The 26,655-nt window shown below is 41.4% G+C and overlaps 1 protein-coding gene across 2 annotated transcripts in view; it reads right to left on the bottom strand.

The window, feature by feature from the left end:
• Positions 1 to 20,621, bottom strand: part of TEAD3 (TEA domain transcription factor 3) — a 94,516-nt gene extending 73,895 nt beyond the window's left edge. For both annotated transcript variants that reach the window (XM_089514804.1, XM_089514805.1), the window contains exon 1: positions 20,404 to 20,621. The gene's annotated coding sequence lies outside the window, so the exon portion shown is untranslated. The remainder of the gene's footprint in view (positions 1 to 20,403) is intronic.
• Between the last annotated feature and the right edge of the window lie 6,034 nt (positions 20,622 to 26,655).

Here is a 26,655-nt window from a genome sequence, read left to right as displayed (position 1 = left end):
CAAATATTTCACAGTATGGCCATATGTACAAAGTTTAATATGTCTACCTAAAGAAACCTAATGTGGGAACGAAATTCCAAAAGGGGTCATGTCTTTCTTCTTAGTCTCTGAAGTGAATCCAGACACTAAACAGAGGGACTGACGTAGTTATCTGTATATTTCCACAGTATTAAATTTCCATTTCCAAATGGGGGAGTGTTTTTAACAACACTCTTCAGAACAATAACCCTAAACCCAGTGGGACTAGCACTGCCTTTTCAGACAGTCCACAGATTGGACTGTGGATAGGAATGAAACCCCTGGGTGAGGAAGCATGCAGTTATATGCCATCAGGTGGGTGTCAATGGCTCATTCTCCTTTTCATCTGACCCACTTTTGGTAATCTCATGACTTACCCAGAACCTGGCAATGGTGAGGAGTTTAATACAAACACATCAACTGAGGCTGCATCTACACCCTAGAAAAATGCAGTTTGACACCACTTAATAAAGTAATAATTTCGAGAGGGCCAATAGCACAAAGAAGATGGTGACATGGATTTCTTTGAGGAGTACAGATTCTCTCCTCATTCACAGTTGTCATAAATGGACCCTAACTTGACAGCAATTAACAGCACCAGATTCCCTCAGTCAGATACTGCTATATAGTATAGTTCAGGGGTAGGCAACCTGTGGCCCGCGGGCCGGATGCGGCCCAGCGAGGCCTTGGAACCGGCCCCAGCCCGGTCCTGCTGCCGATTGCCGCCGGGGCCTTTGGCGTCTCACGCGAGGGGCATGGTGGGGCAATTGTCTATAGAAGCCTCAGAAACATGCATTAATCTTAACATTTTTTTAAAAAATCAGCAAATTTTTTTTGCGTGTCCTCTATTTTTTATTTAAAAAGTGCCCTCCATTTGAAAATTTTGTCCTACATTTGTCCCAGTTTATTTATTTATTTAATTTTTTAAAAAATATTTAATTATTTATTTTTTGGCTTCGGCCCCCCAGTTGTCTGAGGGACAGCAACCCGGCCCCTGGCTCAAAAGGGTTGCCTACCCCTGGTATAGTTGAAGAGTTCACCAGGAGGCCTTTTTGCCACTGTCATCCGTGAAACGGCTGCAAAAGATTCAGCCACAGCAGCTTGTGAAAATTCAAGGTCAGATTGATGTAAAGACTCACCCAAGAAATTTCTAAAAACTTCAGCTAGGGCAGTAAAGCAGCTCATATCCTGATGGAAGAACTTTACCCCATTATTGCAGTATCTTCTGTGGCTTCCTACTGTCCTTTGGACACAATGCGAGTTGCTAGTTTGAACTAGTTCTAGGAATAAATATTCAGAAGTTGTAGCAAAGAGCTTACTCTGGAGAGGCCATATTGATTTAATTTCTTTTAAATGCTTGCTAATTTTATCTTCATAATGCATTCCACCAATTCATCTGGAAGAGATATTATTCTAACAAACTGCAATTTTCTGTATTCTTCTTAGATACCTTTTTTGAAACGTGTTATACTGGCATCTGGTACTGAGTACAATCTGTTTGGGGGTGTGAAGATAAACAATTTCACATTTGAATTTGCAAAATTGGGAGGATACCCCCCAGATCTGGTGATTTGTCTATTTTTATGTGTCAAAAGACCTAGGATTTCATTTCTTCACACAATTATGTGTTTCAGTTCTTGAGATTCTCTTCCTGAAAAGTCACTTTCCTCTTGTTATTCAGTAGTTCAGTGGTATGCCAAGCTGGTCTTTTCCCCCCCTTTCTTTCCTGGTTTTGATATGGTTATGTTTAACAAATGTATTGCTAGTACTAATATTTTAGCAATCTGCTCAATTTTTTTTAATTCCTCATCATCTGCTTTTATTGTTATACAACTTGTGTTCTCTTTTCACTCTTCATAAGGGCAGGATATCTACTTTTTGAAGGAAGCTTTATTGACTCTAACAGTTTCCTTGATTTTGCTTCTTAACTGTGCTGGCATCCTCTTACATTTTGTCATCCTTTTGTTGATCTGTGGTATATATTCTAGGAGGTGAATATCTATTATTGTGGTTCTGAATTGCAACTAAACTTTTGTGACTTCTTTTTTCAACTTCCTTTTTACCAGCCCCTTACTTTTGACATGTTTCTCCATTTGAAATATTACTTTTATGGACTTTCTCAGCAATTGGTCTCTTTCTTTGTATGTTGCTTTTGACAAGGCTGTGGTCCCCATTTCCCAAAGAGTCAGTAATAACTGGTGTCTTGCACCAAGATTACCAATTTGTCATGTTCAGAGCACACATTTCCTAATCCATACAAGGTAATTGGAGTTAGGTACAGTATTAGGGTTTTGGTTTTTTTGCCGGAATATCTCTCCACTTTCATTCTTTGTGTGAGTATCATCTTGGTCAGGAGAAAAAACAATGTGTCCTATATCAAGTTACTGCGGGGGGGGGGGGGGGGGGGCAGTATTGCCACCTACAATGTTCCACTGGAGGAGTCTGTCTTATTTGAGATTCCCAGTTTGCTTGACTCCTATGCCTTTCCTGCTTCTGGGAGGTGGGGAGAAGTGGTTAGAAGAGTTGGCACACGAATAAGCAACCATCCTCCAATAACTGGAAATCATTCCAAGCCTGTGAACTCCTAGAATCTTCTCTGGAAGTTAGTATCTATAGTGAACAGCTGGATCTAATTTAAGAGGAGATGGGAGGAGACAGTCATCAAGCAACAATAACATATCTCAAAGCTCTTTACAAACTTCTGTAATTCAAATCACTTCCCTTCTCCAAAAACAGTGTTGCTGGGATTTTCAACCATCCCCACCACCACCACACCTAAAGAAACTGAAGTAGAGTGCCTTCAACTTCACATTGAATTAGAGAGTTGGCAAACATTCTCAATCTACAATACAACTTAGGACATTTCAGGTACATTGAAAAATTTAAAAAATATATATCTTTTTTTTCTTATCCTCTTTAAATTAAAATGTGTTACTGAAAATCCAGAGCATCTGCCAGCAAGCATTAATTTGTTACATCAGTGTGAAACTGAGATCAAAACAAAATGCAGCCAAACTTTAGTGTGTTGTCCCAGTTTCCTTGTTTCCATGCCTGTAAAGAGCACTCAAACTCTCCTAAAAGGAGGCAGAGCAAAAGAAATAGATCTGCCACTACACAGTAAAAGACTGATAGCGTTTAGGAAACAGCCCTTATTCCTTTCACATAATTACAAAGCTATCTCCAAAGACTGAACTTTTATTGCCTTGACATTGATAGGTTACCTAGTTTCTCGTTGACAAGAGTACTGGCAAACTTCTGTATTCAGCAATGAAAGCCTGGCATCATGTGTGTAGCTTTCACATTTTTATTTTCATTTAAAAAAAACAACAACATATCACTCCATGTAAACTAATAACTGGATTTAAAAAATCTGAGATGCAAAAAATACAGTCAATAAAACAGAATATTTTAAATAGACAAGATGCTTTGGTGAGTGTGGATCAAGCCTATCAAAAACTTAGAATACATGATCAAACACAAATGAAGCTAACTGGCCACATGGATACAGCCAACTGTGTGTGTGTGTGTGTGTGTGTGTGTGTGTGTGTATCAAACATCTTATTTAAGATAACAAAAGTAATGTATTTACAATAATTGACAAAGGAGGGCATTCTATTTCTTAACTGTAATGAGTACACAGAACACCTTTGACTCTTGAAACTATTGTCCAACACATACATAACTCAGTGTCTAGAAATGGGCTGCATACTCTTCTGCTTGCGACTATACCATGTATATGGTAGATGAACATTTATCCTCAAAAGGTGCAGAAGCTTGAGTGCCTAACTGTTCCCTGATGAAAGCGCCAGAAAAGACAAATAAATCACAATCTCTACAATTGTTATTAGAAATGGTGCTAAGCCAATTATGTTACAATGAACTGATAGCCACTTACATTAAAGTAGTTGTGGTCAGACAACACATACAAAACAATCAGTTTATCAAAAAGGTTTTGTTTAACTTCAGAGATCAAAAGTACGCTGATGACACCCAAATATGCTTCTCTGTGTCTCCAACTGATGCAGTGTCTAAGGATGGCGTCTCTCCTCTGAATGCCTGCTTGGAGTCAGTAATGGGCTGAATGAGGGAAAACAAACTCAGTCTGAATCCAGAGAAAACGGAAGTACTGGTGATAGGTTCCCCAGCCCAGGGAAGGAAATGTTTCCACCTGTCCTGAATGGGGTCACACTTCCCCTGACTGATGAAGTTTGCAGTTTACGAGTACTTCTGGATTCGTCCCTGCAATTGACATCTCAAGTAGATGCGACGATCAGAAGTGCTTGCTATCAACTTCGGTTGATACGCCAACTGCGACCCTACCTGGGCCAAAGGGACCTTGAAACGGTGGTACATGCTCTGGTAACCTCTTGCTTAGATTTCTGTAATGCGCTCAACATGGGGCTACCCTTGTACCAAGCCCGGAAGCTTCAACTGGGTCACCGGTGCGTCTAGGTTTGTCCATATAACACCTATTTTGAAAGATCTTCATTGGCTGCCTATTCGCTTCCGAGCACAGTACAAGGTGTTGGTTATTACCTATAAAGCCCTATATGGCTTGGGCCCGAGTTACTTGAGGGGCCGCATCTCCCCATATAATCTGCCCCGCACACTTAGAACATCTGGGAAGAACCTGTTGGAAATACCAGCTTCCAAGTATGTTGTTACATCTCAGATGGCCTTTTCCTTTGTTGCCCCGAGGATCTAGAATAGTCTTCCCAATGAGCTCCGTCTTATGACCCCCCTGGAATCATTTAAAAAGAGTCTTAAAACCTTCCTCTTTTGTCAAGCCTGCCCCCCTGAAGAATGAAGTTTGTAATTTTTGATACCATCGATTCTTTGCCTACCCCGGATATGTATGTTGCATGATTGTTTTTAGAGCTTTTGTATTATTGGATTTTATTATGATATTGTTGTTTGTAATGGTTTTTTAATTAGTCTGTAATCCCGCTTCGATCCTATGGGAGAGGCGGGGAAACACAAATAAAAATTTATTATATTATTATTATTATTATTAAAAGTAAAAAAGGTCCAAAATCCAAGATTTGTGCAAAAATTTAAATGTGGTGTTCACAAAACTGTGATGTATAGTCTTCCACTGAATCTCCTGTTCATAACACTTGAGACTCTGGCTCTCAGACAGACCTGGAAACTAGTCAATAAAAATGTTATCTATTTAATAATTACTGTTTCACACATTACAATATTCCTACAGAGACCATGCTGCAGAAAAAAGAGTTTCATAATGCATTGTTACACAATAAACTCTCATTTTTAGACAAAAATATCCCTGTGCTAGAAAGTGTAACACGTAAAAATGTCTTGAGATTACAGGATCAGTTCTAGAGCATGCAGACCATTACCAATTAGATTTCCTTAGGGGGAAAAAAGATAAGCAAACTGTTCATGGCACAGTAGCCCACAATTTGGATCCTTTGATACAGCATTTCATATTAGGCACATATGCACATTTGTAGCTCTGGGACATGTTCTTAGTTTGGCCTACTGCATTCAGCTACAAACTGCTTGAGACCAACTAAAGCCAAATGTATGCTGATTTATTGACTTGGCTGTATGAAATGTTATTGCCCAAATTCCATGGCTGGGAGTACTGAACGTTCAATCAGTGGACAATGTGTGGCCCCCTACTTGTCTAGATTACACTGTTGTGAAATACTTGGAATGTTCTCTTTCCAAATATCTACGCAGGTCTTCCCCAAGCCAGTGCCCTCCAGATGTGTCCCACCACAACTCCCATAACTCCTCTATCTATATTGCACCATGCGGAGCAACATAATACTAAAAACAGAATGGTCTGCAATAATCGTACAATGCATTCCAGCTTTACCATCTCCATTTTGCAAGCAGGCTGGGGAAATGGGGTAAACCGATAGACAATGACTTGTAACAACTTTCCAATAAAGGCTTTAAGCACTGTAATATTTACTTTGAAACAGAGAAGTGGGCAATTTGTGGCCCTCCATATGTTGTTAGACTACAACTTTGTTGTTGTTGTTCTTGTGTACCTGTTGTGTCAGTTATTTCTGACTTATGGTGATACTAAGGCAAGCCTATCACAAAGTTTTCTTGGTAAGATCTGTTCAGAGGATTTTTGCCAGTGCCTTCCTCTGAGGCTGAAAGAGTGTAAGGTCACCCATAGTTAAGCAGGATTCAAACCCTGATCTCCAGAGTCATAGTCCAATGCTCAAACCACTACACCATGCTGGCTCGACATTACCCTGATCTAATCTGTGATTTCCAACATGAAATGAAATCCCAAATGAGAACTAAAAAGTTAGGAAAGCTCTGTTATTCTAGTCTCTGTTTCTATGGTTTAAGGGATAGTCATTTCCTGTTTTTCCTCAGTTACAACAGGAACATGAAATACTTTTAATTGATGATGTCTGGAAGTCTTTAAGATATTAGGAAAACCTAATTCAATATCTGAGTTCCTTTAGGCAAGGGGTGAAAGAATTCAGATTAAAAGGGTCTCTTTCTTGATGTACACATGTATATATATTCCTTTATTATTGCCCTCTAGATGAATCAATAACCAGAGTTCTCAAGGTTATTAGAATATAAATTATTCATTCATTCATTCATTCATTTATTTTGTCCCGCCTTTCTCCCAAAATGGGACCCAAGGCGGCAAACATATATAAACATAAGTTAAAACTGTACAATTAAAATAATAAAAATATAAAAATTACAAATATAATTTTTTTAAAACATACAGAGTTAAAATTAAAAAGTCCAAGTCCAACCCTCTTGTCTCCCAATAAAACCAAGCCTGCCAGATCTCAAAAAGCCTGTTTAAACAAAAATGTCTTTGCCTGCCTATGAAAAGCCAGCAGTGAGGGGGCCTTAGTCTCCCGTGGAAGGGAGTTCCACAGGGAAGGAGCAGCCACTGAGAAGGCTCTCTCTCGGGTCCTCACCAGGCGAGCCTGGGATGGTGGTAGGACTGAGAGAAAGCCTTCTCCTGAAGATGTTAGAGCTCTAGGTGGTTCATATGGGGAGATACGGTCTTTCAAATAGTCTGGACCTGAGCCGTGTAGGGCTTCATAGGTCATAACAAGCATGTTGAATTGTGCTCGGAAGCGAACCGGTAGCCAGTGAAGCTGTTTCAATACAGGAGTTATATACTCCCTGTAACTGGCTCTGGTCAGCATTCTAGCCGCAGCATTTTGGACTCGCTGAAGTTTCTGAATAGTTTCCAAAGGCAGCCCCACGTAGAGCGTGTTACAGTAGTTCAAACGGGATGTAACCAAAGTATGTGTCACTGTAGCCAGATCTGACGTGTCAAGGAACGGGCGCAGCTGGTGCACAAGTTTTAATTGTGCAAATGCACTCCTGGCCACTGCTGAGACCTGGGCATCCAGATTCAGACCGGAGTCCAGGAGCACACCCAAGCTTCGAGGCTGAAATTTCAAGGGGAGTGTAACCCCATCCATCTCAGGCATAGCCCCAATTCCCTGATCTGCCTTATGACTGACCAGGAGCACCTCTGTCTTGTCTGGATTAAGCTTCAATTTGTTTGCCCTCATCCAGTCCATTACTGACATCAGACACTGGTTCAGCACAGGGACAGCTTCCTTGGAATCAGATGGAAAGGAGAGATAGAGTTGGGTGTCATCTGCATACTGATGACACCGTGCCCCAAAACTCCGGATGACCTCTCCCAGCGGTTTCATGTAGATATTAAACAACATGGGAGACAAAACAGAACCCTGAGGGACTCCACAGGCCAGCGGCCAAGGAGCCGAACAGGAGTCCCCCAACACCACCTTCTGGGTCCACCCCTCCAAGAAAGACCGGAACCACTGCATAACAGTGCCCCTAAACCCCATCCCAGAGAGGCGGCTCAGAAGGATACCATGGTCGATGGCATCGAAAGCCACTGAGAGATCTAATAGGACTAACAGGGACACACTCCCCCTGTCCAGTTCCCTGCGAAGGTCATCCACCAAGGCGACCAAAGCCGTCTCTGTGCCATAGCCAGGCCTGAAGCCAGATTGAAATGGATCTAGATAATCTGTTTCATCTAGAAATCCCTGGAGCTGGGGGGCCACCACTCATTCCAGAACCTTGCCCAGGAATGGAATATTAGAGTAAAAACAATGAAATAACTAATAAGAATGGCACACAATAAAACCAAAATAAAGCTAGCAATCAATAATAAAAACACTGCAAACAAAAAAATCCAAACAAAGACAAGCAACAAACAGAAGACTTCTATTGTAGCAAAATTTAATGCAACTTACTAAAAACACTAAAAAAAACAGGGCAAGTCCTAGTGTCATTCACGAAAACTGAACAACCAGAAGCACTGTATAAGCAAGAGCCAAGTCTACTTCACACCTATGCACCGCCTTTCCTTAGCAGGAGAAGTAAGGATTTCCACTGTAATGAGACATCAAGCCCCAACTGTAATGAGACATCAAGCCCCAAAAGCTGTCTGGGATCTCACTGTGCCTAACATCCAGGGGGGTCACTTCATATGTTAAAACAGAAAATGTAAATCACTCCTTTAAAAGGGTACCATGCCAAAGTCTAAGAATTAAAATCTTCCCACTGAAACAAAGGGTAAATTTAAAAAGGCAAACAAAGGCCAATTGCATGGTGTTCAACACACATCCAGATTCAAGTACTACTATTTCCTTATAATGTACTGTGTTCAAAATTATGGCATATAGATAGCCTTTAGATACAGGGGAGAAACCCTCTGAAATATTGATTACTGGTGTATTATTTCTCAAAATGGTAAAAATTATACATTTGCTATTTTAGCCAATATATGAGTACAAAGAGCACCTATACTAGAAAAGTGTGCTTCATCAAATCCTTCTTTGCAACAATATCAGCAAAACGTATCTTAGAAAATATCTTGAATTGCTGAAAGGTGGAAAGGAAGAATACATTTCAGAACAAAGAAAAGTTTTGTACAAAAATGTTCTCTCTTCATCAAAACAACATTCATCATATGTTCCATCTATTCAGCAAGCAGTTTAGAAAATGAAAAAGTAAATGAAACGACTTATTTTTAAAAGATCTTAAAGCTTTGTAGCCTTGTAGTGGAAAACTTCTCATTAGTCCTTAGGCAAATCGGGATGATATATAAGAAGCAGCCAGATTCTGAGTCAGTCTACCTGTTTAGTATCTACAACAACTGCCAGCAATTCTACAGTATCAGACAAGAGTCTTTCCCAGTCCTACCTGGAGACACCAAAAGTGAAATGGGTTATTTGTTTGCAAGACAAGGTTCCTACTACTAAGCTCCAGCCCTTGATCAAATTTAATAAGCAAATTGTTCACATCAAAAAACAAAGGTGTCATTATCTCACCCATGTAGACAATTTTGAACTCTGGAATATTTTGGTTCTTGGAATTCTGGAAAAAGCTATATATTATTTACATAGGTGCTGCATAAGCCCAATTTCCAAAAGAAGCATAATTTTACTGGCTTTATCTAAAAATGTACAATAAATTAGATGATACCTATAAATATTACAATCATCTCAATTACTGTAGCAAAGATTTAAATCTGTAGTGTCTTGCAACATATAACGGGCAATATCTGGGGCCTAATTATCACTACAGTGGACATGGATTAGAGAGTTTTGGAACAAAATCAGACACACACACACACACCGCCTCCAGTGCAGCCTCCTTCATGTTGCCCAAAGAGGGAAATCTAAATAGCTCAGCACTGACCTCACCTTGCTCTAGCTGAACTACTACACCACTCACTTGTGTGGGAGTGGATTTAGATTACTACCAGGTGTTTGCGGAAATCCTAGCTTTAGTTCAGTTTTTAATTAGAGGAATTTAAAAAAATCTCTGCTAACATTTCAATTTAACCATATCCATTGGTGTACACTATAAATTCTGGCTCAGCTGACTGGGATCCCCAGATTGCGACAACCTTTTCCTCACAATTCACATCAACACAACATGTCTCAGAAACATGGAACAACTGTGAAGCTTCCTCGTTTGGTTTCTGTCCACCACAGAACTACTTAATTTTTATTAAGTTTTCTAGTTTTAGACCAGAAGGCTGTAATATTATCCACACTTATTTCACTGAAGTCAGTGAGGCTTATTTCTGAATAAACATGTATAAATCAGACTGCTAAGTACATTATTTTTCTGAGTCTACTCATTGTACTCCCTTCCATATTCATTCAAGTTTGTATTGATATTGCATAGACATACAGTATCACATGTTCAAAGCAGTGGTCAGCCCATCTAACAAGTGTTGCACCACATGAATGCATACAAAATTCTTCAATTTCTGTACTCATTATAGGATAAGTAGGGTATATAATACAATTGTTAATGTCAATGTTCAGAGGATTGCATATTAAGAAAGTACAGTTCAAAATTAGAACTACAGCTGTCCCTCCATATTCGCTAGGGTTAGGGGAACAAGACCCCCGTGAATATGGAAAAACCGCAAATAACAAAAACACTGTTTTTACCTGAGAGGACACCTCTCTAGGAATCTCTAGGTCCTCCAGTGCAACTCTGTGGTCAATGTCCAACAGACACTGACCATAGAATGGCACTGGAGTAGCTACAAATGGTCTTTCAGTGCAACTTTTAGTTAAAGTTGACCACAGAGTTGCACTGGAGGACCTAGAGAGTCGCAGAGAGAACATATTAATGAAATCTGTGAATAATCAAATCCGCAAATATCAAAGCCGCAAATATGGAGGGATGACTGTATATTATTCATCAAAAGCATGGCATTTGAAACAGAGAGACACCAAAAGATCTATACCAACACAAACAACATTTCATCATTTTACAAAATGCTAAGTGCAAATAATGACATTATCTGTGATGTATTATTTTGGGGGATAACAAGGACTAAACAGCATTCATTTGGCAAAATAGCTGGTACTTTCGGAAGGTAACAAATAATGTTTTTCTGTTATTTCCACCAGTTGTTGGGAAAGGAGGCTCCTTTGAGGGTACTGGAGGATTTTTTTTAATTCTAAGTTTAAAAAAACACTATTGTACTGTAAAATGAGTAATGTGCTACCCTTTTCAAAAGTATCACTAATATGTTAGGTTTTTCAAATCATGAGACAAGATTAATATTGATGATTAGACCAGTGCTATTCAAAGTGGTGGTTCATGGACTGAAACTGGTCATAAACCATCAGCTGCTGGTCCATTGACAACTTCCAAGAAAGAAACAATGGTTGCCAAAGGTACTAGTTCTGGGCATATTAGGGTGGGGTGGGGAATTACCAGTACCCTACATCAGATAACTATCTCTTAGATTATCATGGAAATGGAAACATCCATATTGCCATGATCTCATAACAGCTTCAGTTAAGAGACAGGAAAATGAAAGTCTCTTTTAAAATTTTGCCTGCCTTATCTTTGATTTTTTTTTAGAACTAGCAAATTCACTTTCATTGCTTTCATTAGTGTTTTGATTTATTGTTCTGTAAACTGCACTTGGACTCATGTGGGGTGAAAAGTGGCATACAAATTTAGTTAATAATAACAAATTTTATGAGACAATAATATCACCAGTGTATTCACTAGAAACACACCTCAAGTATTTAGTCCAAAATATGTGTGGCCATCTTATTTTAAATTAAATGCAAGAACTTTAAAATCCCAGGGAAGTTGCAAAAAGAAACTTGACATAATGCACAAGGATGCTACTGCATCAAGTGTGAGGTGCCATGGAAGACAGTTGCAAAATTACAAACAGGAGCCCCTTTACAGCAATACCTTTCTCACATACAAACCCCTCACACCTGTCCTTCCGACTACATGTGTCTTGCACCAGTCAGGACAGAACATATTTTTGTTTTGGCAAAGAAATGCTGGCTTTAATTAATCTGGGTGATAACTATTCATCCTTTTCAGACCACTGGAAACATGGAGGCCAAGGCCATACTGTATATAGTACAGAGGTTATACATCTGCTGAGGGCCACATTCCTTTGGGGATAATCTCTCGGGGGCTGTGTGCTGGCCATGGGTGAAGATAGCCAACAAAGTAATTCCCTTTTTCCTCTTCTCTCTCTCCCTCTGACACGCTACCTAGTAGGCTGCCAGGGAAAGGACAGATCACTCTTGCCAGAATTGAGAACTTGCAGAGGGCTTTTCAAATTAAGCTGAAGGCTGCAGACTGCACACCCTAATGTGTTAGGAAGCTGCCTTATATGATCAGACATTTATTGTTGATACTGGCAACCAACAGTCCTCTATCATTTCCTTCCTACCACCCATCTACACTGGCTAAAACCCTGCTACAATCAGTTTACATGATGCAAGTCCAGTTCCATGGTGAATCTGGTTCTTTTGGCTGGTACTCCAAATTAATAAGTTCCCCTTTACTCTGGAGTTTTCCAGAAAATACAGTTTCACTGGCTCTTGCTGTATATTCGGAGCTGGATTGGTCCAGATTCAGATGGGTGGCAAATACTGCTATCCTTAATGGGCCAGTGCTGCCTGTCACCCACTTCAGTTGAACCCATACATTGGTGGGGAAGGGGAAAATACATAATCCGCCCCACACTCTCAGAACAACAGGCAAATACCAACTGGAATATCCCAAGGTGAGACTGTCCGCAACTCACCAACGAGCATTCACATCTATTGCTCCTACACATTGGAATAAACTCCCTGAAGAGATTCGTCTCAGTCCTTCCCTTGATGTTTTCAAGATAATGTTGAAAACTCATTTGTTTCGTTTAGCATACCCTCCTGATCCATCATAGAGAATGCATCCTCCTATTCCCTATCCTGTAATGTGAAATGTATTAGGATGTTTAAGTGTGATTTCGAGATTTTAACTGCTTTTATATGATGTTTTAACCTAATGTACTTTTGATTGTATTTTATATTGTAAATCTTATGCTGTATAGTTGTTTTGAATTTGTAAACCGCTTTGATCCCAGGAAAAGCAGTATAGAAATAAAGATTTATTATTATATTATTATTATTAAAAAGCCTTCCTCCCCAGTGCTCTGGATCCTCTGCTGCTGCCACTATCCTGTCCAAGCACCAGATTCCTGCACACACATCCAGCTGATTCCACCTGGCAAAGCCCCACTGTCCATGCAATTGCCCTCCCTTCCTTGATCACATTGCTGGATGCCTCATAGGGACGTTGCTGATGTTATCACCAGCAGAGATCTGAGGGTGTGTAGCTAGGACGTCAGCAGGACCAGAATACCAGCAGAGGTAACCCATGGAAGTAGGGGACAACAAAGTGGTGCTGATTTGCATTCAGGCTGGGGAACTGTGTAGACATCCAGATGACATCTGATCGCTTTATTAACAATGTGTGACTGGATTCAGGGCAAAATACTCCCACTGGTACCTGGAATATTTGGGCTGATGTAGTCAAGCTGCTAATTGTACCTGGAGATGCCAGAGGTTGAATCTGAAGTCTTTTACATGCAAAGCATATATGTGCTCTGTCAATGAGTTACAGCACCTCCTCATGTCAGGAGTAGAACAAAATGTCTTTAGGCCAGGGTTATAAAATTTAGTATTTCTTGACAAAGAAGCCACAACATGAGCTATAAGCACTTATTTCTCCCAAATATCCAGTCATTTCCATTATAAAATTGAGTGAAAGCAGTTTCACTCTAGACTTACCCACTTTAAATACTTCTAACAAAATGTTTATCTTTACAATTAAATATGTACTACTTGGCTTTTTTGTATAATACAGGTTGAGTATCCCTGCATTTGATTTTGAAAATCCAAAATGTTCCTAAATCCAATTTTTTTTCATGGGTGCGGATAGTGACACGTTTCCTTTCTGATGGTTCAGTGTACACAAACTTCAGTCTATGCTCAAAATTATTTTCATGTTTAGACTTGGGTCCCATCTCCAAGATATCTCATTATGTATATTCCAAAATGTGGGGGGGAGGGGGGTCTGATGAAACACAGTCCCAAGCATTTTGGTTAAGGGATACTCAAACTGTACATATATATAACATATAGTGGCCAATGACTAAAAAGCTTGCCAACTAAGACAACCTCTGCTCCTCTGCGTTTGAAGAGAAATATGTTTGTAGACTTAATCATAATACCTATCTGCAGTTTTATCTCTATGTTATGGAAAGTTTCACTTACCAATTTCTGCAGGACAGAAATTAAATCTACAGGATTATTTCAGACCACACTTTTCTGGTCAACTGGCAGTCCTACATCTACCTCAACACAGACACAGTGATGTGACATAAAGTGGGAACACGTCTTTCATAAGTCTGGGTTTGTTAGTTTTTTAGGGAGGAAGTGCTACGTCCTTCACACAATGTAGCTCAATGAGGCAACTAGCAATAAAAGAAAAATTCAGACCACAACAGAAAGGGAAAACAATTGTACATATTTCCATTACTCAGCCCTCTTGCTAAGCATGGACAAGAAGACTTGGACACCAACTCAACTTCTAAATGCATTCAGCCTTATCATAGAATCGTAGAGTTGGAAGAGACCACAAGGGCCACCCAGTCCAACCCCCTGCCATGCAAGAACTCACAATCAAAGCATCCCCGACAGATGGCCATCCAGCCTCTGTTTAAAGACCCCCAAGGAAGGAGACTCCACCACTCTCTGAGGGAGTGTGTTCCACTGTCGAACCTTATCTACATGATGGCCACAACCCACAAATTAATTAAAATGCACCATTTACCTATTCATCAATTTGAAGATCTTTGTCTCATTCACACTGAGAGACACAGAGAGAAGCTACTGAATTATCCACCATAAGACAGAGGTACAACTAGACTGTCAAAAGCATTTTTTACAATAGAATTCAATATGCTTCAGTGAAGAAAGCAGACCAACTACAGCTTCTTGTGACTGCACAGTACATTCAGAAAGATATGATACTTCTCAAAGGTAATTGCCAATAGAGAGATCATGGCACTCTGCATGCTGTGGAAATATTGCTGATACCACACTGTTACCAATTCTACCACAATGTTTCCCCAAGCAAACACATGAACATCAGTAATTATGGTTTAGCGTGACATGCAAAATTTACCTGAGACTGTAATAGCACACAGGTACCCCATAAACCTCATTCAAGCAACCTATTATGCATCCCAGTTAGAATTTGCTCATGAAACATACCAAACTAATTTATGAGACACATCAATTTATCAAACATGTAAAAATGAGGGGAAACGTCATGTCTGACATTTCCATACCACCAAACCCAGTAATGTTATGGAGGCAATTGCAATTCTGTGGTGCAGCTAGTTTGTGCTATCTACTGAAACTGCAAACAAGGAGGGCCAGTTACTGTCAATAGGGCTGGTGGTTTCTGCAAGACAAGCACAAGTCCCATAAGGAAACTGGACCAAGAGCTGTCAAACTTGTTTCACAAAACATATAAGATTGTGACAGCTGCCATTACTTGCAGTTCAGTCTGAAGTCACTTCAGACTCCTAAATAAAAACTTAAATCGCCCCCTCTCCCCATGTTTAATGTAAATTTAAGACTGTACAGATTATTTCAGAAGATATACACTATGCTCCTTAAACATGGCAATGGCAGAACTGCAACCCTATACTCATTTGCCTGGAAATAAAAGCCCCAGTGACAATTACTTCCAATAAAAACGCTTTGTACAAATGGTTTCACAAGAAGTTTAGAATTTGTTTTTATCTTAAGCCAGTGGTTCCCAACCTGTGGGTCGGGACCCCTTTGGGGGTCAAATGACCCTTTCATGGGGGCTGCCTAAGACCACTGGAAAACACCTATTTCATTACAGTTATGAAGTAAAATAATTTCATGGGTTTGGGTCACCACAGCATGAGGAACTGTATTAACAGGTCGCGGCATTAGGAAGGTTGGGAACTACTGTCTTAAGCACTGACATTTGTAGCCCCTGAAACTGTCTGACATTCATAACTTCCACAAGCAGCATGTTTTATTTCAAGAGAAACTCTTGCTTGCAAGGAGGAAAGGTTTATGAGCAGGGATGGCATCATTATGACACAATGCCACACTGTGGCATTTGTCAAATCCTTAGAAATAGTTTCACAATGTTTAGATTCTGCTAAGCTGGGGCAGCTCTGGTTGGTACTTGAATGGGAAAATGCCAATGAACACCAAGTGCTGCAGGTTAAATTTCAGAGGAAGAAACTGGCAAAACTACCACACACACACACATTCTTACAGCTGAAGAGACACATGGCTTGACATTAAATATAAATTATCACACAGAAATTAAAGCTACAGGAAGTGGACTTCAATCTTGTTCCTCCAGAGTTAAGATAGGTATCCAGCTCAATGTGTCCCCCATCCCCGCATCTGTAATATAAATGCACAAAATAAGACATACTATTTCCCTCCCACCCCCCAAAGCCATAATACTTTTAGAACAACTTCCATAGCTTTCTATAAAGAAAATACATCACTAGACATTTGCAGGATATTCCCTAGAGCTGTATTATTCAAAGTGAGTAATTCCTGGACTGGTGCTGGCCCAAGCTGTTGGCTGCTGGTTTCTGCGAGTTTCCAGGAAAGAAGGAAACAAGCGTAGCCAATGGGCATAAATATGGTACTGGTCCCTGGCATGCTGAAAAATAATAACTGCTAGTCCCCCACATCAGATAGCCGGAGAAACACTCCCCTCGACCTATGATTGTCACCATTAGCACTCATCCACCTCAATATGTAACAGTGCAATCCAAAACCTTCTATAGTCCTACTGAGCACAAAATGGCTCACTGCACAGTCTTTTATATGTCTTCTCCGAAATATGTTTCGCTGTAGTAAGTTGAGTTTACTCTTAGATCAGTATACAGGGAACTGCAATCTTAGTAAATTTGCCCTGATTTATGGGAAAGTTAAGGTACTTTATACATAGCTTCTTATTTTCAGCTGGTCTATGTGCCTCACTGGGAAAAAAGCATTAGCAAGTTGAAACATGGCTCATCACCTCCTACCTCAGTTCCTCCATGTAAAAATAGGGGAAGGTAAGTTTATCACTTACCTGAAGGGATCTACTATTTTTTTATATATATATCTGATCATGACACAAAATTATCTTGCTTATCTTACTCTTGAAGGAATGGCTTAAAAGCAATGGCTCTTTCCAAAGCAGGAGGTCTCCTTTTGGAAGCTGTGATTCTGCTCGGCAACACAAAGAGCTACTTGGGTTCTACTTTCAATTAGTTTTTCCCTTGGTTAGTGCAAGCACTTACTTGTCAAGTCCACGTGATTAACCATATATCCAACCCTGCAGGGCTGTGACCAAATAGCAATCTGCCTGTGGGGCCTCAAAATGGTATCCAGTACAAAACACCCTCCCGCTTCAAAAAAAATTAAGCTTCTAAATGAGGCCTTGTCCTTATTTGCAAAAGGATGTACCACCTGGGATGTGCTGTTTCTCTCAGTGACCCCTTACTAGCTCTTTCATAGCTTTGTTGTTATGTGACTTCAAGTTGTATCTAAGTTCATACAAAACAGACAAATGCCTACCTCAAAAACATTTTATCTTGGACACTATAGATCGAATCTGGACTGCAGAAATAACGCAGTTTGACACCGCTTTAACTGCCATGGCTTAGTGTTATGGAATTCTGTGATCTGTAGTTTTGTGAGCTATATAGCCTTCTCTGTCAGAGAGTTCTGGTGCCACAACAAACTGCAAATCCCAGGATTCCACAACACTGAGCCACAGCCATTCAAGCAGTGTCAAAGATTTTATTCATTTATTTGTTTATAATGATAATAATAATAATAGTAATAATAATAATAAATTTTATTTATATACCGCTTTTCCAAAAAGATGAAAGCGGTTTATATAGAGTTTAAAACCAATTACAAAACACATCATAAAATAGATAAAACCAAGAGCACTAAATATACAATCTAAAAACAATCATTCAATCAATCAATCAATCAATAGGGTGAGGAAGAGAGTCAAAGGGATCAGAGTACACGACTTCATTTTCCAGGGGGGAAGGCTTGACAGAAGAGGAAGGTTATAAGCCTCTTTTTAAATGTTTCCGGGGGGGGGGGGGGTGATAAGATGGAGCTCGTGGGGAAGACTATTCCTGATTTGTGGGGCCGCTACTGAGAAGGCCATCTGGGAAGTAATAACATATTTAGAAGGTGGAATTTCCAACAAGTTCTTCCCAGTTGTTCTGAGTGTGCGGAGCAATTTATATTGGATGTATCTCCTGCCTTGCCCCCAAAATAGGATCCAAAGCAGCTACTTTATATACTTATATACAGTATACTTATACAGTATACTTATTATACTTATGTATAAGTCTAGAAATTTAGGTTAAAAAACTGACCCAAAAAACCCTGGGTCAACTTATCCATGGGTCAATGCAAGTACTGTATTTTATCTCTCTATATATATATATATATATATATATATATATATATATATATAATGTATTATATATTTTTATGTAATTTGTAAACCACTTTGATCTTTTTGGAAAGGTGGTATATAAATTAACTTATTATTACTATTATTATTATATATGGTGAAAGGCAAGAGTTTAACCTGCCCTGGAAGCACTGACCCCCCCCCCCCCCTTTCTAGTCTCTCATCCATCCAGCCTTTAGTATGAGCACAAACAGTTTTGCCTGCTGGAATTTTGTAAGTTCTTTGGCATTGTTTTCCTTTGCTTCATCCGCTTTAGATTCTTTTGTTATATGCTTTTACCCTCGACTTATCCATGGGTCATATCAAAATCCATAATTTTGGCCCCAAAACCTACCCTCAACTTATATATGAGGTTGAGTTATAGTCGAGTATATACGGTAAATAGGATTCAAGGCCTTAGAAGTTAGAAAGTGCTTCACATAAGAACTCTTGTAGTGTGGACAGGTCTGCTAGGACATCTCACTTTATTCCTCCCAACGGGAAGACAGCGCTGGTTGCACCTTGAACCACACTCATTCCCAATACCCTACTGTGCCATTTTAAATTGTCACTTTCTTACATACATGCACACACACAACCAATCCACAAAAGATTTTTGTGGGTTTTTTGGGCTGTGTGGCCATGTTCTAGAAGAGTTTCTTCCTGATGTTTCGCCAGCATCTGTGGCTGGCATCTAGACGCCAGCCATAGATGCTGGCGAAACATCAGGAATAAACTCTTCTAGAACATGGCCACACAGCCCAAAAAACCCACAAAAAACTATGGATGCCGTCCATGAAAGCCTTCGACTTCACAATTTACAAAAACATTTGTTTTCGTCCACGTGACCATGGCATGAAAAAAATACGGCATTACGCAAATCTCTCACACAAAGGTAATTAATTGAGGAAATGTGTTTGTGCAATCCAGCAGTTGTCAACACTATGGCCTAACTGCCAGTACACACACACACACACAAGCTATCCCCTCCAATTTTAATAATAATAATAATAATAATAATAATAGTAATCCATTTTGAAAACCACCCCAAAGTTTGTGGTCTCAAAGCTTCAGAAGAACTGGGGGGGGGGGGGGGGAGATACACTTCTAGCTTTACGCTGAAACATACAACACTGGCAGGAAAAGTCTGGATTACACACCAGCAAAGCTTCCTTGGCAGAAAATGAACTGTGACCACAGTTTACAACTAAGTGGATAGACAAAGTGGAAGGAACTTTTTTTTTTTTTTTTTGGGGGGGGGGGGAATCAAGAAACTAATCCAAAAATCTGTAACAGGCCCCTGGCTTTGAAACTTTTAAAACTGAGAAAGAGGGAGGCAGAAAGAAAAACCATGACTTCTTCAACCCATCTCTGGACGAGTTCCAAGTGGAGACTATATAATTTTTTAAAAGAAAAGACCTGAGGAAAGAAACTAGTTCCTCCAAAGAGGAGAATTCATGGTTACCCCCAGAAGTTTCATAGAAAGAGGGAGGTCCTTCTTCTCCAAACCTCAACAGAAATGCAAAAGAAAGTACAAAAGCTGCCTTGGTTCTCCTCTCTCTTCTCCTCCTCCTCCTCCTGAAATCAGAGTGGCCCCAGAGGTCCTCCTCACTGCCACCCCAAAATGGAGGACCTTCCAAGGGGGGAGGGGGAGGAGAAAACAAAAATGGAGGACAGGCCCCAAGAAATCAAAGCTCCAAGACACTCCCATCAATAGCAATCCCCTCCTGTGCTCAAAATGGAAGGCCTTTCGAAAACTCTTCCTGAGTAGAAGAAAGGCTGGGATAGATGAGGAGAGACATCCACACCGGAGATATAACCCAGTTTGGCTCCGCTTTAACTCCTTTCTGGCTGAAGGCTATGGAATTCTGGGATTTGGAGTTTGTTGTGGGGGGACCCCACAACAAACTCCAACTCCCAGAATTCCATAGCCTTCAGCCAGAAAGGAGTTAAAGCGGAGCCAAACCTTTGTTACTTACTTGTTACTTACAAGCCTGTGTTACTTACTTGCTCTGTCCTGGGAAGGGGGCGCCGGTGGGGGAGCCTCCTATGGAGGGGAGCCCTCGGTGACAGGAAAAGACTGGACTCCCAGAGGGAAGGAAGGAAGGAAGAAAAGGAGGGAAGGAAGGAAGGAAGAAGGAAAGAAGGAGGGAGGCTCTGCTGGCTGGCTCTGGAATCCGTGGAGCGCTGAGAGCCGGGAACCGACCCAGAGCGACGGGAAAGTTTTTCTGCGAAGGAGGGAGGAGCAGAAAGTTGGGAAGAGAGAGAGAGAGAGAGAGAGAGAGAGAAGGAGGGAAAGAAGGAGGGAAAGAGCCAGCGCCCTCCCTCCGTCGCCGAGGGAGGAGACCACCTCCACTGCTGGAGGAAAGGGACTGAACCCCTCTCTCCCTCTCTCACACACAGGACGAATGGATGCCCCCCCTTAAAAACACATTCGCACTACCAGAGGAACGGGTCCCCCCCTCACACACAGAGAGAGTACTGGAGGAATGGGTCCCCACTTCAGACATACACACACACTTACAGTACAGAAGGAATGGGTGCCTCCTTACACACACTCCCTCTCTCACACACATACACACACTAGGGGAGGAATGGGTGCCCCCCTTTCTCTTTCTCTCACTCATTCACGCACACACACACACTCACAGAGAGGAATGGAGCAATGGGTCCCCCTCACACACCCTACAGGAGGAATAGGTGACCCCCTTACTTTCTCACACACACACACACACTACAGGAGGAGTGGCTTCCCCCCCCTTACTCTCTCTCTCTGTCACACACAGTACTAGAAGAATGGGTATCTCCTCTCTCTCTCTCTCTCTCTCTCTCTCTCTCTCTCTCACACACACACACACGCACACACTACTGGAGGGACTGCTCTCCCCCCTACTCAGACACACAGGGGGAGGCTTATGGCCTGAGGCAGGACAGAGGGGGCTGGGAGAGACTGGGAGGAAATGGGATGCATTTACTGGAAAAGGCTGGGTCATTAAGCCCAGTTTTCCTCTGAGGAAGGGGAGTCAGGGGGAAGCTTAGGAGAAGGAATTTCAAATGGGGATTGTTTTAACCCAGTCAGCCTTCCCTATCCACGGATTCCAGCATCCACAGCTTGAAAATATTCAACCAAGTCTACATCCCAAACAGCAAACCTTGATTTTGCCCTTTTCTATAAGGGATCCCATGTCACAGTGGTATTTAATGGGACTTGAGCATCGGCTGATTTTGGTATGGGGGACCAAACCCCAGCAGATACCAAGGGCCTACTGTATGCGAACATCTTGTTTCTCTTTTTAAATTGATGTGTGTGTTTTAACTGTGTGTCTGTTAATTGTTGTTGTTCCCCACTTCTGTCTGTGGAAAGAGGTGGATCAGTAATAATAATAATAATAATAATAATCAATACCAATGTTTGGTTTAATGAAGTGGGGTCCAGGGAGAGGCCTTTCTTTCCTGAGGGACCATATCCAGGGTGATGGACATAGAGCAAAGGACAATAGCATCCCAAATCCACAAAACAGCTATATTGGTTAGCCCAATAAAGGTATTGCTGTTTTGTGCATTTTGAATGTTATTGTACTTTCCTGAGGGAGTTACCTGTGAACGTATCTGATGTGGTGTGTGGATGCACGGTTACAACAGACAGTTTCTTGCTGTGTGCCTTCAATGTGGTTTCCTTGGCAAGTTTCTTTAAAGGGGGGGGGGGAGGGGTTGCCAGTGTCTCCAAAGTCATAGTCCAACATTCAGACCACAACATCATGGGGAGTACCAGCTTCAAATCCTGCCTTCCACCCCCATATTCACTGTGTAACCTCCAAGCAGTCCATTAATCCCCCTCACAGGGCTATTCAGAGCTTGTGTGTGTGTCTTTTGGACGAAGAGTACTTTAAAACGTACTTTAACAAAAAGTACATTTTAAAAACAGGGTGGGAACCGAAGGCTGACTTGTGTGACTGAAAACTTATGTGCAGTGATTAGACACGGACAGATTTCCTTCCTTGCAAGCCCACACAGGATCTGGCAGTGATGTGGGACATAATGTGAACTTTCTTTCACACTTCGGAGGAGGGGGGTGTTGTTGTGTGCCTTCAAGTCATTTTTGACTTATGGCAATCCTATCATGGGGTTTTCTTGGCAAGATTTATTCAGAGGAGGTTTGCCATTGCCTTCCCCTGAGGCTGAGAGAGTGTGACTTGCCCAAGGTCACCCAGTGAGTTTTTAATGCTCAAGCAGGAATTTGAATCCTGGTCTCCAGAGTCATGACAGCCAGTGTGGCGTAGTGGTTGGACTACGACTTTGGAGACCAGTGTTCGAATCTGGCCATGTAAACCCACTGGATGACTCTGGGCAAGCCACACTCTCTCAGCCTTGAAAGATAGCAATGGCAAACCCCCTGTGAAGAAACTTGCTAAGAAAACCCCAAGATAGGTTCACCTTAGGGTTTCCATAAGTCAGAAGCAACTTGAAGGCACACAACTTTAGTTCTTAATTGCTTGTGAGGAAAGGTTTTGAACAGAGTGTGCAGTATCTTTATCTTATGGTTTATATATATTTTCAACTGTTTTAAATACAGGCATAGGAAAGGAAAACCCGCTCTGAAGAAACATGCCAAGAAATTCCTGCGATATGTTCACTTTAGGGTCGCCATAAGTCGGAAATTACTTGAAGGCACACAACAACAACAACAACAACAACAACAAATATAAATTCATGCTTCTAGGTCATGCTCCAAATTCCACATTTGGGAATTCCTCCAGGACAGAAAGCCGAAATGTAGGATGTATCCTGGAAAAGTCATAACTTCAGAGGAAGACAAGGCACTGCAAAATATAGAGCGTTCAAGAAAAATGGAAGACAGGACCCAATAAGAGCTAAATCACTCACAGAAATATAAATTCATGCTTCTCAGTCATGCCCAAAATGGAGGATATTCTGGAATTCCTCCTGGACAGAAGGCTGAAATATGGAACATGTCCTGGAAAAGGAGGACCTCTGATCACGTCATAACCGCAAAGGAGGACAAGGCGGCACAAAATGTAAGATGTTCAAGAAAAATGTAGGGCATCCTAAAATATAAAGGTAATAACACTACTATAAATGCAAATTCATGCTTCTCAGGCTGGCTCCAAATGGAGGACATTTTGAAATTCCTCCCGGTCAGAAGGCTGAAATGTGGAAGGGACATGTCCTGGAAAAGGAGGACCTCTGGTCACCCTGCACAACAATAACTCCAGAGTTGTAGTCCCAGCGCTCAAACCACTGCACCATGCTGGCTCTTGGGGGGCTGGGGGACAAATCTGTTTTGTGTTTCAACATCTTTCCAAAAGGGATGGGCTTTTGGAAGAGCTGCTGTCTAAAAGTCCCTCCTGGGCAGGCCTAGCCTGTCTGGAACAGGTTGGACGGGTGGCGATTGTCTCCATCCCTGAGGCAAGAGGGAGAGAAGGGGGCTGCAGCTGCAGATCTCTCCCTTCTCTGCCTTTGCCTTTGGAAGAAGGGGCCAGGCAGGGAAACCCAAGAACAACAACTGTTGTTGTTGTTGTTGTTGTGTGCCTTCAAGTCATTTCCGACTTATGGCAACCCTTATGATCAGAATGTCATAACCGCAAAGGAGGACAAGGCACCACCAAGTGTAGGACATTCCAGGAAAAATGGAGGACACGACCAAATAAAAGCTAAAAACACTTAATATAAATGAAAATGCATGCTTCTTAGTGAGGCTCATAATGGAGGGCCTATTGAAATTCCACCGTGACCTGGCAAAGGTCATCTTGGAATAGGATGACCAGATGTCCTAACTGCAATGCAGGACAAGGTACCAACAAATGTAGGACCAGAGATAAAAGCAATTTTGAAATGCCTCCTGGACAGAAGGCCAGAATGTAGGACATGTGCTGGAACAGGAGGACCTCTGATCACCCTATAAGATTTTATTGGCATTGGTCTGAGAGCCTTTAGGGCTGAAGGGCAGGGTATAAATACTGTAAATAAATGAATAGGTCTTATTTATATCCCACCTTGAGTCCCTGAACTGGGTGGAAGGCAGGATATAAATAAACAGAATTATTATTATTATTCAGATAAGGTTTGCCATGGCCTTCCCCTGAGGCTGAGAGAGTGTGACTTGCCCAATGGCAGGGAGACCAGATGCCTTCCTTTTCTAAGACATGTCCTCCATTTCAACCTTCTGTCCAGGAAGAATTCCAAGATGTCCTCCATTTTGAGCATGACTAAGAAGCATGGATTTACATTTTCATGAGTGTTTTCTTGTGCTTTTATTTTGGGTCATGTCCTCCATTTTTTTGTGGAATGCCCCACATTTTATGGTGCCATTGTGGTGAGGAGGACATCAGTGACCCAGTGGGCTGGGACTCGAACCCGGGTCTCCTGGAGTCGCAGTCCAGCCCTCAAACCACTGCGCCACGCTGGATCTCTGCTTTGGAGCTCAATCAGCCTTAGGGCTGTGCTGGTGATGTCACACTCTAAGGTCCCAGCTTGGTTCCCTCGGCTCCGACATTCCAGCCCTTGAGCCGAGCCTCCCGCTGCAGCGCCTCCTAGAGGCCGTGACCATTGCAATGCACAGCTTCTGCAGAACCTCTGCATTGCAATCTGCGAAGCCACAGACAACAATAGAGGAAGTTGGCATTTTCCTTTTCTCCCCACTCTTCCTTCGCCAAAAGGCAGGCTGCAGGAAACGGAACCGTCCTCCCAAGCTGCTTTTGGTTTGGGTTTTTTTTTAGTACCAATATTGCCAAACTGCTTGGAAACAAAGTTAAATAAAGTGCATGTGGAGTACATCTGCACTGGAGAAGTAATCCGGTTTGACACCACTGCCATGGCTTAATGCTATGAAATTCTGGGGATTGTTATGACTTTTCCAGGATACATCCTGTATTTCTGCCCTGGAGGAATCCCCAAATGTGAAATTGGGAACATAAACTAGAAGCATGAATTTATATTTGTTGTTGTTGTTGTTGTTGTTGTTGTGTGCCTTCAAGTAATTTCTGATTTATGGCGACCCTAAGGCAAATTTAGGATTTTCTTGGCCTGTTTCTTCAAAGCGGGTTTGCCATTCTCATGCCTGCTTTTAAAACAGTTGAAAATATATATAAAACATAAGATAATGCACACTCTGTTCAAACTACAATCCCCAGATTTCCATAGCGCTGAGCCATGGCAATTAAAGTAGTGTCAAACCAAATTATTTCTGCAGTGCAGAGTGTGTTTCTCTGCTGGTTCTCATCAGCTCATTCCCAAGGACATTTTATCTTTGAATCAGATTTTAACATTAGAAGTTAAAATCTTCATGTTCTTCAGGTTTTTTTCCAAAGCAAGTACAAAAGAAGGATGTTGGTTAAAGGACAATTCTCAGGTTTGGAGATAAGATTTGAAGAATAATGTCACTTTGCTTCATCTGAATGTGGAAAAAAGGTCTCTTACCTTTGTGTAAAAATGGCCTTGGATACCCTGAAGCCTTTTCTGTGTCCCCTACAAAAGTGATAATACATTTGAAGACAAAGAAATCTAATTTATCATTTTTGAACCACAAATTGAACCACGTACAGTTCTGCGGGTGAACAAATTAAATTAATTTTTTTTAAAATAAGTTTTTACTCAGTGCATAAAAATGCAAATCTAAACTGAGCAAATAGATTCTAATTTATTCAGGGGGGGAAATGAATTATGATTGCCACTCTTTGTGGCACCCCATGAAGTTCCCTCTCTCACCCCAAGTTGGAAACCCTTGCCCTAAAGGCACTAGTTCCCATCTGATCATGGAAACTAGGCAGAGTAAGCCTTGGCTAGCCCTTGGATGGGAGACCACCAACAAATACCAGATGCTGTATGCTATATTTCAGAGGAAGGAACTGGCAATACCACCCCTGACTATTCCTTTCCTAAAAAATCCTCTGAAATTCATGTAGTCTCCATAAGTCTGCAGAGAAGTTGAAGACGCATGCACACGTATACATACACATTGGTTGTGTGCCTTTAAGCCCTTTCCAATTTAAGGCAACCCTATCATCGGGTTGTCTTGGCAGGATTTCTTGGCAAAACATCACGAATAAACTCTTCTAGAACATGGCCACATAGCCCGAAAAACCCACAAAAAACTATGGATGCTGGCCATGAAAGCCTTCGACTTCACATTGGCGAGATTTGTTCAGAGGTGGTTTGTCTTTCGTTCTTCTGGGGCTGAGAGTGTATGACTTCCCCAGTGTCACCCAGTAGGTTTCTATGGCTGAGTAGGAATTCAAACCC

This window comes from Sceloporus occidentalis, unplaced genomic scaffold (genome assembly GCF_023333645.1).
Source record: "Sceloporus occidentalis isolate IW3139 unplaced genomic scaffold, rSceOcc1.0.p SCAF_3, whole genome shotgun sequence".
Classification (NCBI taxonomy): Eukaryota; Metazoa; Chordata; class Lepidosauria; order Squamata; family Phrynosomatidae; genus Sceloporus; species Sceloporus occidentalis.
The sequence above is the reverse complement of the archived record's forward strand: the minus strand, read 5'-3'. Positions and strand labels throughout refer to the sequence as shown.